Consider the following 15261-nt stretch of genomic DNA (forward strand, 5'->3'; position numbering starts at 1 on the left):
ACAGGAGTTAATTTTTTTCTCCAAATCCTTAGATAACTATCTTGTTTCTTGAATAAAGCAAAAAGATTTAGATTTCATTTCAAGCAAATGCAGTGTACCTCTAAAGAAGACAATTTAAATGGTTGAAAGCTTTAGAAAAAGGTTCAAAAAGGATTCAATTTTAAACTTGAAAAAAAAAAAACATGTTACCTTGTGAGACAAATCCTTGAAGAAGTGTATAAACCAAAATCAAAGGAATATCAAGGGAAATTTGGGCTGCAACAATGCCAAAAAGGTACAAAATGGACCAGATTACTACAGTACTTATATGGCATAACACTTAGGGTGGGGAGCCAAAATGCTACCATGTATGTTTACTTTCTGGGCCGTAAATTGAAAGGTCAGATTCTAATAATCTATTATCTAGTCCAACAATCTGTGTTTTTCCCTCTCCTATAGGAAAATGACTACAAATCAATGGAATCTTAAAATCTTGAGAGAGACTGGACCACAGTTTATGTTGCAAAAATACCTTAAAATCCAGAGTAAAAGTCGCCTGGTGAATAAGCCGCAGTCTCAAGTTCCTTTTTGTGTGATAGGTTCCATTTCATTTAGCCAAGTCCTCAAAATACAGTCCCCGTGCAGCTGCATCACTCTTTTAGTATAATCTGTTTTTGCCCATTGGGATTTTTGCATTTACCAGCCACTATAACACGGTAGTTGAGCTCTCAGTGATTTTTGTGAGACAGACTTGCAGCCTGCGAGTGCCTCTGCCCCCCTCCTTTTTGAGTTGAGTTTTGGGCCTTGTCCACACAGAGATGAAAATGATTTATTTCTGTTCGTTTTGAAAAAGTTTTCCGTAAACACAGGATTGTTTCAGGAAATGTTCGCGTAAGTATGGAACCACAGAAAACGCTGTAGTATATACACCAAGCCTGTAGGTGGTGCTGTAATGCTGCCATGGAAATGCACCCAAAAGAGAGAAGATTATGGCGCATACATATTATCTATTATAATATCATATCTCCTTTGTGGATCTAAGAACATCTGGTGTATGCTGTTCTCCATGACCATTTGTAGTTGGCAGTGGTGGTAAAGGAGCATCAGATTTTGCTGTAAAAGCAAAAGCTCAGTAGCCTCTGCAGTACAAACACAACCCTGTATTCTGCCATTGTTGTTTTGGCTTGACTCGTGTATATGGCTTAAGTGGGCTGTGGTATTTATGACATAACTATCAAGAAAGATGTGGTTGGCTGTCCACACAGAGACAAAACGGTAAGCGTTTACAGATTTGTTCACTCTGGGACCCGTTTTCAAAAAGTAGCGTTTATGGCGTCCCAAAATGCCATTTATGTGTGGATGAAACGCCGATATGATAAACTTTTGCATTTAGTCCTGAATTTGTCTCTGTGTGGACAGGGCCTTTTAGTCAAACCAGCACTCAACAAGGATTATTTACCTAATGGTATTACTCCATTTTCTTTAAATGAAGAAGTATGATCAAACAAGGGGGAAACAGTTATAAAGGGCGCCAAACCCTGCAGGTGTGGACTCTGTCAATCTCGTGCAAAGTGTGACAGTGGCAGTAATGACCTTAGGCGTCTCAGCACTTTATACTGGTATACTGATCATCCTGGTGTATAGGCCATAGTCATTAGAAGTTTAGCTTATACATCAGATTTTATGGTAATCTGTACTGACATGTCACCATGTCACATTACGTTTAGGGAGGGAAACTAAAATGCGATCATGTTGTACTTTATTTTTGGGGGTTTTTAGTCATGAAATCATTAAGAGTCTATTTTATCCCTCTCCAAATGTGAAGTAACTGAGTTTAAAGGAAAATATAGAGAGATTGGACCACAGTTCAAGTTAGAAAAATATTTGATAATCAGCTAGATAGAAGCTAATATTAGCCATTGATTTAGATTTTAAAAAGTAACTTAAAACAGATAAATGAAGTGCCTTTATGTGTATTTATTAATTTAAATAAACTATTTTCTTTGTTCTTATTTGGGTCTTTCAGAAATCGCACTGTGCAGCCTTCTGACAGCGGCCACTTGTGTCTTCATAAACTTGTTACTGAAATGTCATCAGCCATTTCTAATGATGTTCAAAGTAACATTAGTTGACCGGACTATCTCTACGAATGTTACATATGATTAAACTAAAAGAGCTGTGGTTCTCCCACACTGCAGCGCATAAGTGAATCTGTAAAATAAACAGTTGGAATGTCTATAAATGAACAGGCCATGCTGTAACGAGGAATGGAACAAGGTGGTGCTTAAAGTGTGGATCCACTCACCTAGGATCAGCCTTGTGTAATTGAGCTTCTGCCTCGAGCATCATGCCGGTGTATCTGTGACAGTAGCAGTGTCACCTATAGCCTGAACATGCATGCAGTTTAGTTATATAATTACACTAGACATTGTCGCTGTTATGATATAATACATGAGTGGTATCATGAGTCTACTTGCTTTGGGTATCAAGTGAAATTGTGGCAATTTTGTAGTGTGTATTTCTCAGCATCAAATTGCTTTAAAAAAAACCCCACAATTTTTATTTCCTTTTTAGAAAATAAAGGTACTTCTATGAATTGCAATAATGGCACTGTTGTAAACTGAATGGCCTTTCTGTGGATATTAATTTAAATCTTTCAAGTTCTGCTTAATGCAAAACAGTTGCAGTCTTTTATGCAATTAAGTAACTGCACCGCCTGAAATTGTAGTTGCAATTAGATTGTGCAGCATTACTGATAAGTGGTATCAGAGCGGATGATGTGCTTCAGGTCACATGACTAACATCACAGGTCTTCACTCAGCCCTATGGATTATTCTATTCCATTGTTTTTGTTGATGCTTTTCAGTGAGGAGGGGATAAAATCAAAACAGCCGTCAGAATCTTCTTACTTGTTGACCTTGAATTTTACAGAATGACATGATAACATTTGAGCTTCCCGCCCTGTGCAAATCGTCACAGGAACATGGCTGCTTTGATAATTTGGATATTTTTCTTATTTTTATTATGGTGGAAGTGCAATTCAAAGTCTGGACAACAGACACCAACTTTTTTTTTTTTTTTTTTTTTTCATTTTACAGCTATGGTATACGTTGTCTGTCACTTTCTCTGTCTGTCTGATTCTGTGTGAGAACAAGACAAAAACATGGTTTTTGATACTTGTCGCATTCCCGTCTTGGTCCTTATCTCAAATATACCGCTGCACATGTAGATATAGGCCAAAAAAAGGAGAAAGAAACCACAATAAAGAGTAAAAACAGGAGGAGTAAAGGGAGGGAGAGGTGTATATTGATGGGTTCTGTTCTGTTTGATCCTGTATCGTATCGTATTCTGACTGTATTCTCTACAGAACCTCTTTTATAAGGAGAAAAGACGACACATCATTGTAGTAATGCATTTATTTATATTATTATTATTACTATTAACACTTGTAATGGACGGCGCTAGTCTTTAGGATGTGTGAGTTTAGAGCTGTGTTGATGTAAACCCCTCTCCTTTCTACCCACAATGCCCCAGTTCTGTGGAGACGATGGACACTCTGAGACTCTGTGTGAACTTTTAGGAACTGTACACAATGGAAAGTGTTTTTCTTGCCTTTAACCAAGTGATGTTGTGACGGTTTTTCTCAGTCGAGCCTTCCCATCATCCCTCCCCTCCATATTTATCTCCACTGAGTTTGACCTTACCCCCCTGGTCCCGGTCTTCGCCCCCTTCCTTCCTGTTTCACAAGTCAAACTTGCGTTGAAAAGGGACGACTCAGTGACCCTCCTCTTGAATCGGAGTGCATTAAGTCCTCATCATCTGAACCTTTTTTATGTTACACTTTTATGGTAACCTCTTGTATTTATTGGTGTTATTTTTTTCCTTATATTTAATTGCGTTTTATGACTATTTGGAAGCCTCTGTGTGTGTTTAAAACCACAGTTTGTCAGCGTTTTCAGGAGCACTGGTGCTAGTTTAAAAAAAGAAAAAAGATAAAAAGTCAAAGCCGTGCAGTGACCGTCAAGTGCTGTAGGAGTCGATGTGATCTTGATCTAGAACACAGAAATAATAACTGTACATTCTCGACTTTTATTTTGGCATTTTCCTCCTCCACCATGTTTGATTTTGCTTTCCGAGTGCACACTTTCCCGCCTGCATTTCAAGTAGATTTAGAGAGAAGAAGAAGAAAAGATTGGTTTGGAACAACTATAACCCCTTTTTTGTTTTTAAGTTCTAACATTTTGTTTCCATGCATATATATGTAATGCTTACTATACACTTTTATAAACTATGTTTTGATAATTCATTTCTTAACAGAAAAACTTGTCCATATACTATAACCCTTACTGCTGAGTACTGAAAATAAATAGCTGAAAACATACAGCTGAGGTCGGTGTTTTTAATGCATTCGCCTTCAACACTTTCTTCTCTGGTTCACACTTAAAGGTCACTTTATTAGGTACACCTGTTCAGTCTGGTGCTCTTGAATGAATCTCTAATATGGAAGAAGCCTCTCTGGATGTGTGAGGTAAACAATGCAGATCTAGAAGCTGTTAACTATGCAGAAGCATCATGGCTGCCGAGTGTGTTTAATATAAGTCAAACTAATTTATGTTTGCATAGATAAGATATCGTTAGGGCTATTAGGATTAATGTATGAATCTGTGAAGATCCTTAAGTGCATTCATTTTTGTAATCATGATTGATCTCATGCATTATTGCCCCTTTCGGCACACTTTGGTAAAGCCACTGTAAAGTCTCCCTGCAGCCACGTTGATGTAAATGAAGTTCATCACTGCTCCAATATATTATTGAAGATACCATTCTGAATTTTTTGAATATAACTTTGTATCTGCAGTTCTTACTTCGTCATGTAACTCCATTGACAACAGCTTAGAATTCTTTATTAGTCCATGCTCTAGAGGCAGAAATGCCCAAGCATCCTAGAAAGGCACACTTCATAATATGTATAATAATCTAAGTTAAGGTTTTCAACATTCAGAGACATAACATTTATAAAAAAAATCGATTTATTTTGATGAGTACACCTCTAATATGAAATGGTTTATGCTTTACTAAGAAAAAGTCACATTTTTGAGTTGTGTTGCTTCATCTCTTAAAACTGATTGATATTTTTATTTATCCTACAGTTTTAACAGTTATGATACTCGGAGGAGCCTGAATTAAAGTAATCACAGCACAGCTGGGATATTTTACACCAAAACGTAAAAGCACTACTTCCTGTCCTGCATTTGAACATGAAAGTTTGGGTTTGATAAAGAGTTAAACTGTTGTACATCTAACATCAAAACACTGGTTGGAAATGTTAGGCAATGTTTGAATCTGTGAAATGTCTTTGGTGTATAGACTCCATCGTGATGTCAGTATGACATCACGATGGAGTCTAGACACTTGTGGTGGTGATGGAGGGAGTTGGATGAGATGAGTAATAGACTTCTGAGGAGCAGATTTCCCAGGAGCTTGACACCGAGACCAATGAGATGTAATGGAAGTGGCTGGGGTGGAGGAGGGTTGCAGCAGTCACACTGAAACAGCAGACTGACTGTGGAGGAAAGAGAACAGAGCTTCAGGATGATTGGATTAAGAGAGGTCATGACTGAAAGGGATTAGCTCAGAGCTTACATGAGTAGACGCCCGTTCCAGCTGATTACCAGAGCAGGAAACAGTGCGGTCAAAGGGAATGATGTAAGGGAATGATTACTAATGAATGAAAAGCTTTAAACAAAATCCCAAAAGAGACGCATTGTTATTTCTACTAGGCAAAGCTAAGCAATCATGCCTTGTGTTTCAACGAGCCTCACGATACTGTCTTTTTAGGGTTTGCATCAGATATAATGTTTATGTTGCTTTCATTTAAACTTTTAACATATAACAGCAGCCAATCGTCATGCAGAGAAAATTTCATTGTACAATAAACAGAAAAAAATACGGAGCCCCAGACATGACATGGTCAAAAAATAATTAAATTGTGGCCACAGTATAGCTATAACGTGCACACAAAATACTAATTCGTGAACATGAAATACTAAATTGTGGCCACGAAGTAGGTATAAAGTGCGCATGAAATACTAATTAATAATATTAATATCATTCCTGGACAGCTGGGTAAGTAAATTGGGCAAACCTTCTCTAAGGTCTAAGGTAGAGGCAGTAGAGGGGCTGAAGCTGATGGACAGGGATAGTATGAATTTTATTTTAGGCTGGGAGTGAGCTACAAAAACATTCGGAAAAGCCTGGCATTGCAAGGAACCATTATTACCGAGAGGCATTTAAACAGAATATTGAGAGCCAGGTTGCTTTACCGGCTTAGGTACGACTTGGATGCCGGGATAGGAAGGTGCGCTTGATTTGCTTACCCAGCTGTCCAGGAATGATATTAATATTATTAATTAGTATTTCGTACGCACATTACACCTACTTTGTGGCCACAAATTAGTATTTCTTGCGCATGTTATACTTATTTTGTGGCCACAAATAATTATTTAGTGGCCACGGATTAGTATTTCATGGTCACGAATAAGTATTTTGTAGCCATGAATTAGTTTTTCCTGCTATTTTATTTCCAGCTATATTGTGGCCACAATTTAAATTTTTTTACCATGTCATGTCTGGGGCTTCGTAAAAAAAGAATAAATGGTTCCAAAAATTTTTTTGGGCACAAATCCTGCAATATGGTTGAAACCTTTGCTTCCTGTCTGAATAGTCTCCTGTCTACTAGGGCTGGACAATTAATCACAAATTAGATTAAATCATAATATGGCCTGCTGCAATTTTCAAATCACAGTTTGAAACTTTTTTGCAGCAGAGACATTATAAATTGCACATCATGCAATCATTCTAGTGGCATATTTTAGAATACTGTACAAACAAATATCCTTTTTTCTTCACCTTTGTATGTTTTTCTCATTAAATACCAGAATTATAATACAATTATTAGTCCCTTTAATACAGCAGTTCATATTCAATTTGCTAAATGGGTCCAAATCATCACAATTATATATTATTATTATTATTTCATATAGATATTTTTTTCAAAATTGTCCAGCCCTAGATTCATCTAATACTGTGTTGGTTATAGTATAGAATGAATTTAACTTTGATTGAACTTAAGAAATAATTGCATATTGAATTGTAATATTGGGGAAAAAAAATTGCAGTTAGATTATTTTCTGAAATCTTTCAGCCCTGCTGTCTGCTTTGACTTTTTTCTGTGTTGTTGTGTGAAAATGATTCATGGTAGGCTTGTCTGATGTGACCTGTGGTCAGACCGTCTGTGACATCTTTTCGTCACGCAGCTCAAAAACCAACGGACAAACAGCCTCATGGGATCAAACTGTGACAAAATAATCCCTTTATTCTGCTTGTAAACATTAATTATGTCTGTTTAATTCTGAAAAGCACGTTCCTCTCTGTTAACACTTCATTACTGTTTTTCTGACTGTTGAAAAAATGTCAAAGTAAACCCACAGTTTCTCCTTGACATCATATTATATTAGGGTGAAGTAAGCCTGTTTACATAGAAGCCTATTATAGTGGGAAAAAAATCTGTCATCATAATAGAAAACTAAAAATAGTGACTAGATATGTGTTGTTCTATGAAGAGAACTTGACAGAGAAAGATGTTTAGTAAAGTAAGAAGCATTTTAGGGCGTTTTCACATAAAGCATGACTGTTTTGCACCGTGCTCGAGCATGATTGCTCCACTCTCTCCTTTTTCCAGCTGATCTGATTTCACATCAGCAGCATTATTCCATGCTCAAGCACAGTTGCATAGCAGTCAGCCAAATACAGTCGCTGGAAAGCTGCTAAGTAGAAAGATGAAGATGCAGCTATTCCAACCTTTTGTCTACGTTCTAAGCCAGCAATGGAGTCCATCCTGCTACTGTGGATGTTTTTATTTTTTCTGAGACACTCTTCCATCTTCTCTGTTGCACAGAGGATGAAATGGGCCTACGTTATGCAGATGTGAGAACTGCCTTTACAACTCTACTCGCTCTAAATGTGCTCGGTAAATGTCAGAACTGTTTTCACATAAGTTCTCACAAGATCTGAACAGTTTTAGTAAAAGTGTCAAACAGATTTGTGTTTGTCATAAGAAAGTTTAAGTTATGAGGAACCTACAAGTCTATTTCTACTTGAACTGTCTGTAATATGAGTGTAATGTTCAGATTTCTGTGTCACCTTCCTGGTCACTGTTTCTTTACGTAACCCTTCTTAAGTGTGTTTTTCTTGAAAGATGTCGTTGTGAAGCTGCAGACCTCAGTGATTCTCCGTAAACAAAGTGGACTTTTGCTGATGGACTCCGGAGGTTTGCAGGTGGACTTTGCAGTCGTGGTTAAAGGGGGGTCTTTATTTTTAGACGCCTCTGTCAATCATGTGTCACATCAGCTCTGAATCACTTCCCAGCTTGTGTAACAGTTCACCTCAGTACACTTGGTCTGAACTCAACCCCGGTGTTTGTCTTCCTCAGGTCTGAGTCCGGTGGCTCCGGCCTGCATCTCCCGGAGCTTCATCTGCGATCAGTGCGGACGCTCGTACCGCCATGCCAGCTCCCTACTCAACCACAAGAACAGCCACAAGACTGGGAACTACTTCTGTAGCTCCTGTCAGAAGGAGTTCCTCAACCTGATGTCCCTCAAGAACCACAGACGGATCCACACCGAGCCTAAGCGCTACAAGTGCCCCGACTGCAGCAAGTCGTTCAGAGTGTCTTCAGTGCTCATCTGCCACCGTCGCATCCACACTAAAGAGAAACCGTACTCCTGTCCGCACTGTGACAAACGCTTCTCATCACGGTCCAACCTGAGGCACCACATGAAGGTACACTGGAGGGGGGAGAAGTCTACTGCCTTCCTCAGCATCCCATCCGGATCTTTTACGTAGACGTCGACCTTCCCTTTTTACCAAAGATAGGGTCAGGATGCCTTAGGGCTTGGTCTGTTCAAGGGTTTAGATCAGTGATACTCAACGTGTGGCTCTTTTATGTCTTTATTTAAAATATTATTCCCCCAGAAAACCTTAGAAAAGGGAAACTTTGACCTCAGAAATTAATCACATTAATCATTTTGTTAACCAGAATTATACAGAAGGCTTTTATTGTCAAAACTTAATTATCCCATTTATCCAACTTTTGCCATTTTTATCCCATTTTTGCCCATTTTCACATTTTTTTTGCCCAATTAAGCTATCTTTGCCATTAAATATCACCTTTTTCCCTATTTTTGCCACTTCTTTGTGACACTTTTCCCCATTATTGCCACTTTTATCCCACTTTTGCCCCTTTTTACTATTTTTTCACTTTTTTTTTGCCAATTTAAGCTACCTTTTGCCATTAAATACCACTTTCCACCCTATTTTTGCCCATTTTTGCTACTTCTTTATGGTAATTTCTTCCCTTTTTTACCACTTTTATCCAATTTTTGCCCCTTTTCACAATTTTTTTAAACATTTTTTTTGCCCATTTACATTACCTTATGCTATTAAATACCACTTTTTTCCCTATTTTTGCCCATTCTTGCTACCTCTTCATGACCCCCCCCCCCCCCGCATTTTTACCACTTTTATCCCATTTTTGCCCCTTTTCACAATTTTTTTTTGCTTAATTAAGCTACCTTGTGCCATTAAATGCAACTTTTTTCCCCCTATTTTTGCCCATTTTTGCCACTTTTTCCATTTTTGCCCCTTTTAACCATTTTTTTTGCCCATTTAAGCTACCTTGTGCCATTACATACCACTAGTTTCCTCTTTTTGTTGCCAATTTTTGCAACTTCTTTATAACAGTTTTATCCCATCTTTGCCCCTTTTCACCATTTTTCACCGTTTTCTGCCCATTTCAGCTACCTTTTGCCATTAAATAACACTTTTTTTCCTATTTTTTTTGCCCTATTTTGCCACTCTTGACTGCTTTTTGCCCATTTAGTTAGGTTTTCCTTATTTTTTTGCCAGGTTTTTGCCACTTTTGGGCCAATTTTGCCACCTTCAACTTATCTTTATTGCTACTTCAAGCCATTTTTGCTACTTTTCACTATGTATATTGTGACTCTTACGAAGTATTTTTCAACAGTGTGGCTCTTTGGTTGAGCAGGGTTGAGTAACATCTGAGGTTTAGATCATAATAATTGCTGCACAGTTCAAGGTATAATGTATTCCTCAGAGTAGATGCACAGTTATATTTCACTTTTACACATGCGTCTCCTCTCCACATTTTAGCTCCAGTCTTGCAGACCAAAACAAAACTTTTTTGTCACACACCCTCAGTCCCTTATTGCACTTCCCCCTTGCCTAACCCTAACCTACTGTCCCAGTGCAGCACTTCTTTGTCTTAATAAAATCTCTTGATCTCTTTGGCCAGTCCTCTCATATCCGTCTTTCTCTACATGATGGAGGGAGCTAAATAAGCTAGCAAAAGCACAGTTCAGTCACTGTAAACACAGAGCTGAGAACAACAAACTCAGATGGAGTCAGGTATCTCCTATCTGTTGAGAGCAATTTCAGTAACACCACTTTTCATGGAAATCCACGGGAACCTGGAGGAAGTTGACATGGACTTGCATGTAGGATTTTAGATTGTAGCACAACAGGGACAAAAACAGTGTTTTCTTGTCTTGTGTAGACATTCATGCTGTATAAATGTGAAGCAGAGGACACTGATGAGCTGTAAAATTGTTAACTGCATCAGCAGAGATCCAAACTGTTGATTCTCAATGTTTTTAGATGCTGAAGGACTCGTCCTTTTCCTCTGGGGAGCATTGAGGTCAGAGTCTGTTGAGCTCTTTTACAGATTTTTCAAGTATTTTGGACAAAATGTGGATGGACACCATGGGGGACATTCATGGGAGGTTGGGGGACGGTTCTTCGTGGAGAGCTTCGTTTGTTGTTTTTGGAAATATACACACACTGTGAATTTGATGCCTGCAGCATACTCCAAAAGCAGCTAACAGTTGATAGTACCATGTTTGGGTATCAAAGGTGCACCTCTGAAAGACCCAGTTGTGTACAGTCAAGATAGTGGGAGGATTTCCAGTCTGTGGAAGAATTAGTGGAATGAGATCGCTGACCTAACGCAGAAAAGTGTGATGTGGTCTGATGAGTCCACATTGCAAATAGTTTTGGAAATAATGGTCTTCAATTCCTCTGGGATGAAAAAGAAAAGGACCATCAACTTAAATTTCAAAAGCTAGCATCTGTGATGATGTGCAGATGTATTGGTGCCAATGACATGGGTTACTTTCACATCTTTGAAGGCCACATTAATACTGAGGTACATAGAGGTTTTGGAGCAACAGTTGCTTCCGTCCAGATGATGTCTCTCTTAGGGATGTCCCACCTTAATTCAGCAAGACAATGACAAGCCACATTCTGCACGAGTTGCAACAGCATGGCTTCACAATAAGAGAATATGGGTACTAGACTGGCCTGTATGCAGCCAAGACCTGTCTACTATTAAAAAAATGAGCGGCACAGGTGCCCGTGTGGCTAAGTTGGTGGAGCGGGTGAAGAGGCGGTAGTCCTTGACACATTAGTCGTGGAATCACTTCTTGGTCTCGCCACAGTTTCGTCCTAACTCTCTAGCATATTTCCTATCTCTCTTCAGCTGCCCCATCAAATAGTCAAAATTCCCCCAAAATGTAAAACAAAAGGACATTTTTCAGACAGAACCAAAGCTCGAAATATCTCCTGCACTGTTGAGCATCTTCAGAAGTCTGTCAAGTAAGAATCTTGAGGTATTGTGAGTCAAATTCTTTCCCACTTATTGTCTTCAGGCCCTAGACGTTTACAGAGTCAAAAAAGTGATTTAACAGTGGTAAACCTGCTTCTGTTCCAACTTTTTTGGAATGTGTTAATCTTGTAATGATAAGATATAAAGCTGGTCCAGAGCAAAACAAAATAACACTCTTCATTCTGATATGTGGCTTATTTGATGATGGAAAATGTCAATTTTATTCTGGATTATTTTGTTCGGGGATGCAAAATGGCGTTTTACAAAAAGAGTTGTAGAAGTGTAGCAGTAGACTCTTGATGCTGTTTGGTTAGATGCTGTATTATCATTGTATCTCTGTATTATAGCCTCTGTGATACAAATAATTATAGATGGCATTTATTTCTACTGTTATAAAACAATGTTTATGAAAATGTTGATACTCTAGCGGGCCAAAAATATCGCAGATAATCACTTAACATAAACCTCTCCTCTCACATACAGCATTATCGTCATATCATTCCCTTAACAAAACATATTTTCCCTTTTATTTGGTTCCTTTAAAGAGGAGACAATTCTAGCAATCTTTAAAAAACATAAAGGAGTTAATTTTGTCTAAATATTTACATATTTATGCCTGAGGTATAAAATCAAGAAGACTCTGTCTGCTGACCATACATCTCTGACTGCTACTCTCGCAGACCGCTAATCTGAAACACCCTGTTTCTCAGAACAGAAGTGCCGTAATTTGCTGGTACGACAGATTTCCAGTTTAAAATAAAAAGAGACAACTTTATTCATAAACAAAATCGGGCAGTTATATTCATGAAATAACAACATTGAAAACATTACAAACTACAGACATTTAATGACTTAAACAGAGAAAACTGTCAGAGGTCTAATTTTGATTAGTTTTAGAAGTTGTAACAAGAGTGGTGGCTCTCTTTAGCTTGGTTAGCTCTAGTTTAAGCTGACGTAGCTATGCTAGCCATGTAATTTATACATTACTATACAGGTCAATGTAGCAATGTGAGCTTCAGCAAATGTAGCAGAAGCTAATAAAAGTATAGAGAGCATTGCAGCTTTGAGAGTTTAGCTTTAGCTAGGTTAGCTTAATAGTTCTGTTTTTTTATTTAACTAACCTTTCATTAGCTTTAGCATCATGAACGTTAGCAAATAAAGCTAGAGCAACTTAGCTATGTAGATTATGTGGATATGTAGCTTACATAGCTGCTTTGTGAGCTTATCTTTAGCTACATAGCCCCGTTACCTATGTAGCTAAATAAGCTTTGGAAAGCGAAGCTTAAGCTAACTTAGCTATGTAAAAAAAACATAGCTACATATCTTCAATAACTGTTTTGTGAGTTAATCTTGAGCAAAATAAGCTACTTAGCTCTGTTATCTACATAGCTAAATTTGCTTTAGCTACACGAACTTTAGCAAATGAAGCTAGAGCTAAATAAGCTATTAAGCTTTTATAACAGCTTTGTGAGCTTAGCTCTAACTACATTAGCTACATTAGCTCTGTTATCTATGTAGCTAGGTTAGCTTTAGATACACCAGCTTCAGCAAATGAATCTAAAGCTAACCGAGCTACATGGTTAATATGATGGCTTTGTGAGTTTAGTTCTAGCTACATTAGCTATGTAGCAATGCTATCTACATAGAAAAATTAGCTTTAGCAATTTTAGCCTTAGCAAATGTAGCTAAAGCTGACTTAGCTTCATAGATACATAGGTTACACTGCTTTGTGAGCTTAGCTTGAGCTATGTTAACTCCGTAGTTCTGTTATCTATGTAGCTTATGCAGCTCATGGAACTTTGTAAGCTATATTGCTGTACTAGAATGTTTTCATGGATGGCGAGCTTTAACTACAGTAAGCAGACTGGTTACTTGGATTTATTAAATGTTTTGGAATCAGGTTTTGACAGTCAGGTTTTTAACTTCAAACTTTTGGTATCCCAAGCTTGACCTTAACCCTTACCGTAAATCTTAACATCATAATCCACTTTTATTTAGAAAGTTCCAGAAAGGTGAAAGGTCTGTGAGAGTGGCTGTCAGAGATAAACGGTCTGATTAAGATTCTTTGTAAAGATTTGACCAGGACAGTGGAGCAGCAGTCACTGAACCAGAAGTAAATCTCAGTTTAAAAGACAGAGTAGTTAAAGGAAACAGTTAAGCTTTATTTTTCAATATTCTAATGTGAACTACTTTTACTCACCTCTCTCTAAACATGAAATGGGGTCACAATTGAGAAACTTTAATGATATGAAAAGTTAATTTGAATCCAGACCTAAGAAATGATGATTGTTTAAGACAGAAATTTGTAAAAATAAAAAGCCTACAAATCTTATTCATTTTCTCAACTACTCTCTGTAGTCTGTGGTTGTGATAACCAATAATGAAACATGATACTGTACTTGAGATATGGCACGATGACCTTCAGAATCTCTCAGCTAAGGGTCTTTTCTGTTTCTCCTCTGTTGCAATGATCAGTAGGTATTGTGAGACAAAATGGTGAGACAGGAAACAAAAATTAACCGAGGAAGAGGGACCTACAGGACAAGATAGTGTGAAAAATAGTTCTGTTTCTCTAAGAGATTGAATGTAATGCAGTTTCTTCACAATGACTTTCTAGACAGTGAAAAAGAAACACAAAAAACTTATAACTATCAAAGTGAAAACCAATTTCTACAAAGTAATATCAATTAAATTAAAAATATATATGGTAAAATAAGTAATTGGTTCCCAACCTGGGGTCCGGAGCCCCCATGGGGGGTGCCAAAGATCTTAGGTGGGCGAGGCTTTGTCTGCTGTGAGGCTGCCAAAATTGGATTTGCAAATATTGACAAAAACCATGATAAAGCAGTTAGTAAGTAGTTTATACAAAGGTCTTCTGAGAAGAAAAGCATGCATAGGCCCCAAATGGTTGGGAAACACTGAAATAAGTGGCTCCATAAATATTCACCCCATCAAGTCAGTATTTAGTAGATGCACCTTTGGCTGCAATCACAGCACTGAATGTGTGTGGATAGAACTTCTTCAGGCTTACACACTGCACTGGACACTGCATCTTTTTACTACAATCAGACACATTAACTGCTCTCAGGTGATCCCCATTTCGCTATTTTTATTTAATTTACACTACTTTGTAGAAATCGGTTTTCACTTTGACCTTAAATATGTTTTTATGATTTTTTTTTTGGTAAAAAAAAAAAAAAAGCCAAATTATGTTGACCATTATTGGTTTATAGAATCAATAAAAGGGTAAAACATCCAAGGGGGTGAATATGTTTTATAAGCGCTGTATAATTCATTCAAAAATACTAAGATTTCACCCATCAGACATAGTGTTTTCAGCAATAATCATTCAGTGTTCTTATAAAACATTAATAATTATCAATAATTCAAATGATAAACTCACCTTGTTTCCTATCCCTCAGCTCTGGTAGTAAAATGTTTGTAATATACAAAGCTGATGCTTTTGTGGCTTTTATTTTGAAGGCTGAGTTCATCCAGAGGTTTCCAAACCAGAGGGAATTTAAAAAAGAGAGAAAGTGAGT

The sequence above is a fragment of the Cheilinus undulatus genome, linkage group 21 (assembly GCF_018320785.1).
Source record: "Cheilinus undulatus linkage group 21, ASM1832078v1, whole genome shotgun sequence".
Classification (NCBI taxonomy): domain Eukaryota; kingdom Metazoa; phylum Chordata; class Actinopteri; order Labriformes; family Labridae; genus Cheilinus; species Cheilinus undulatus.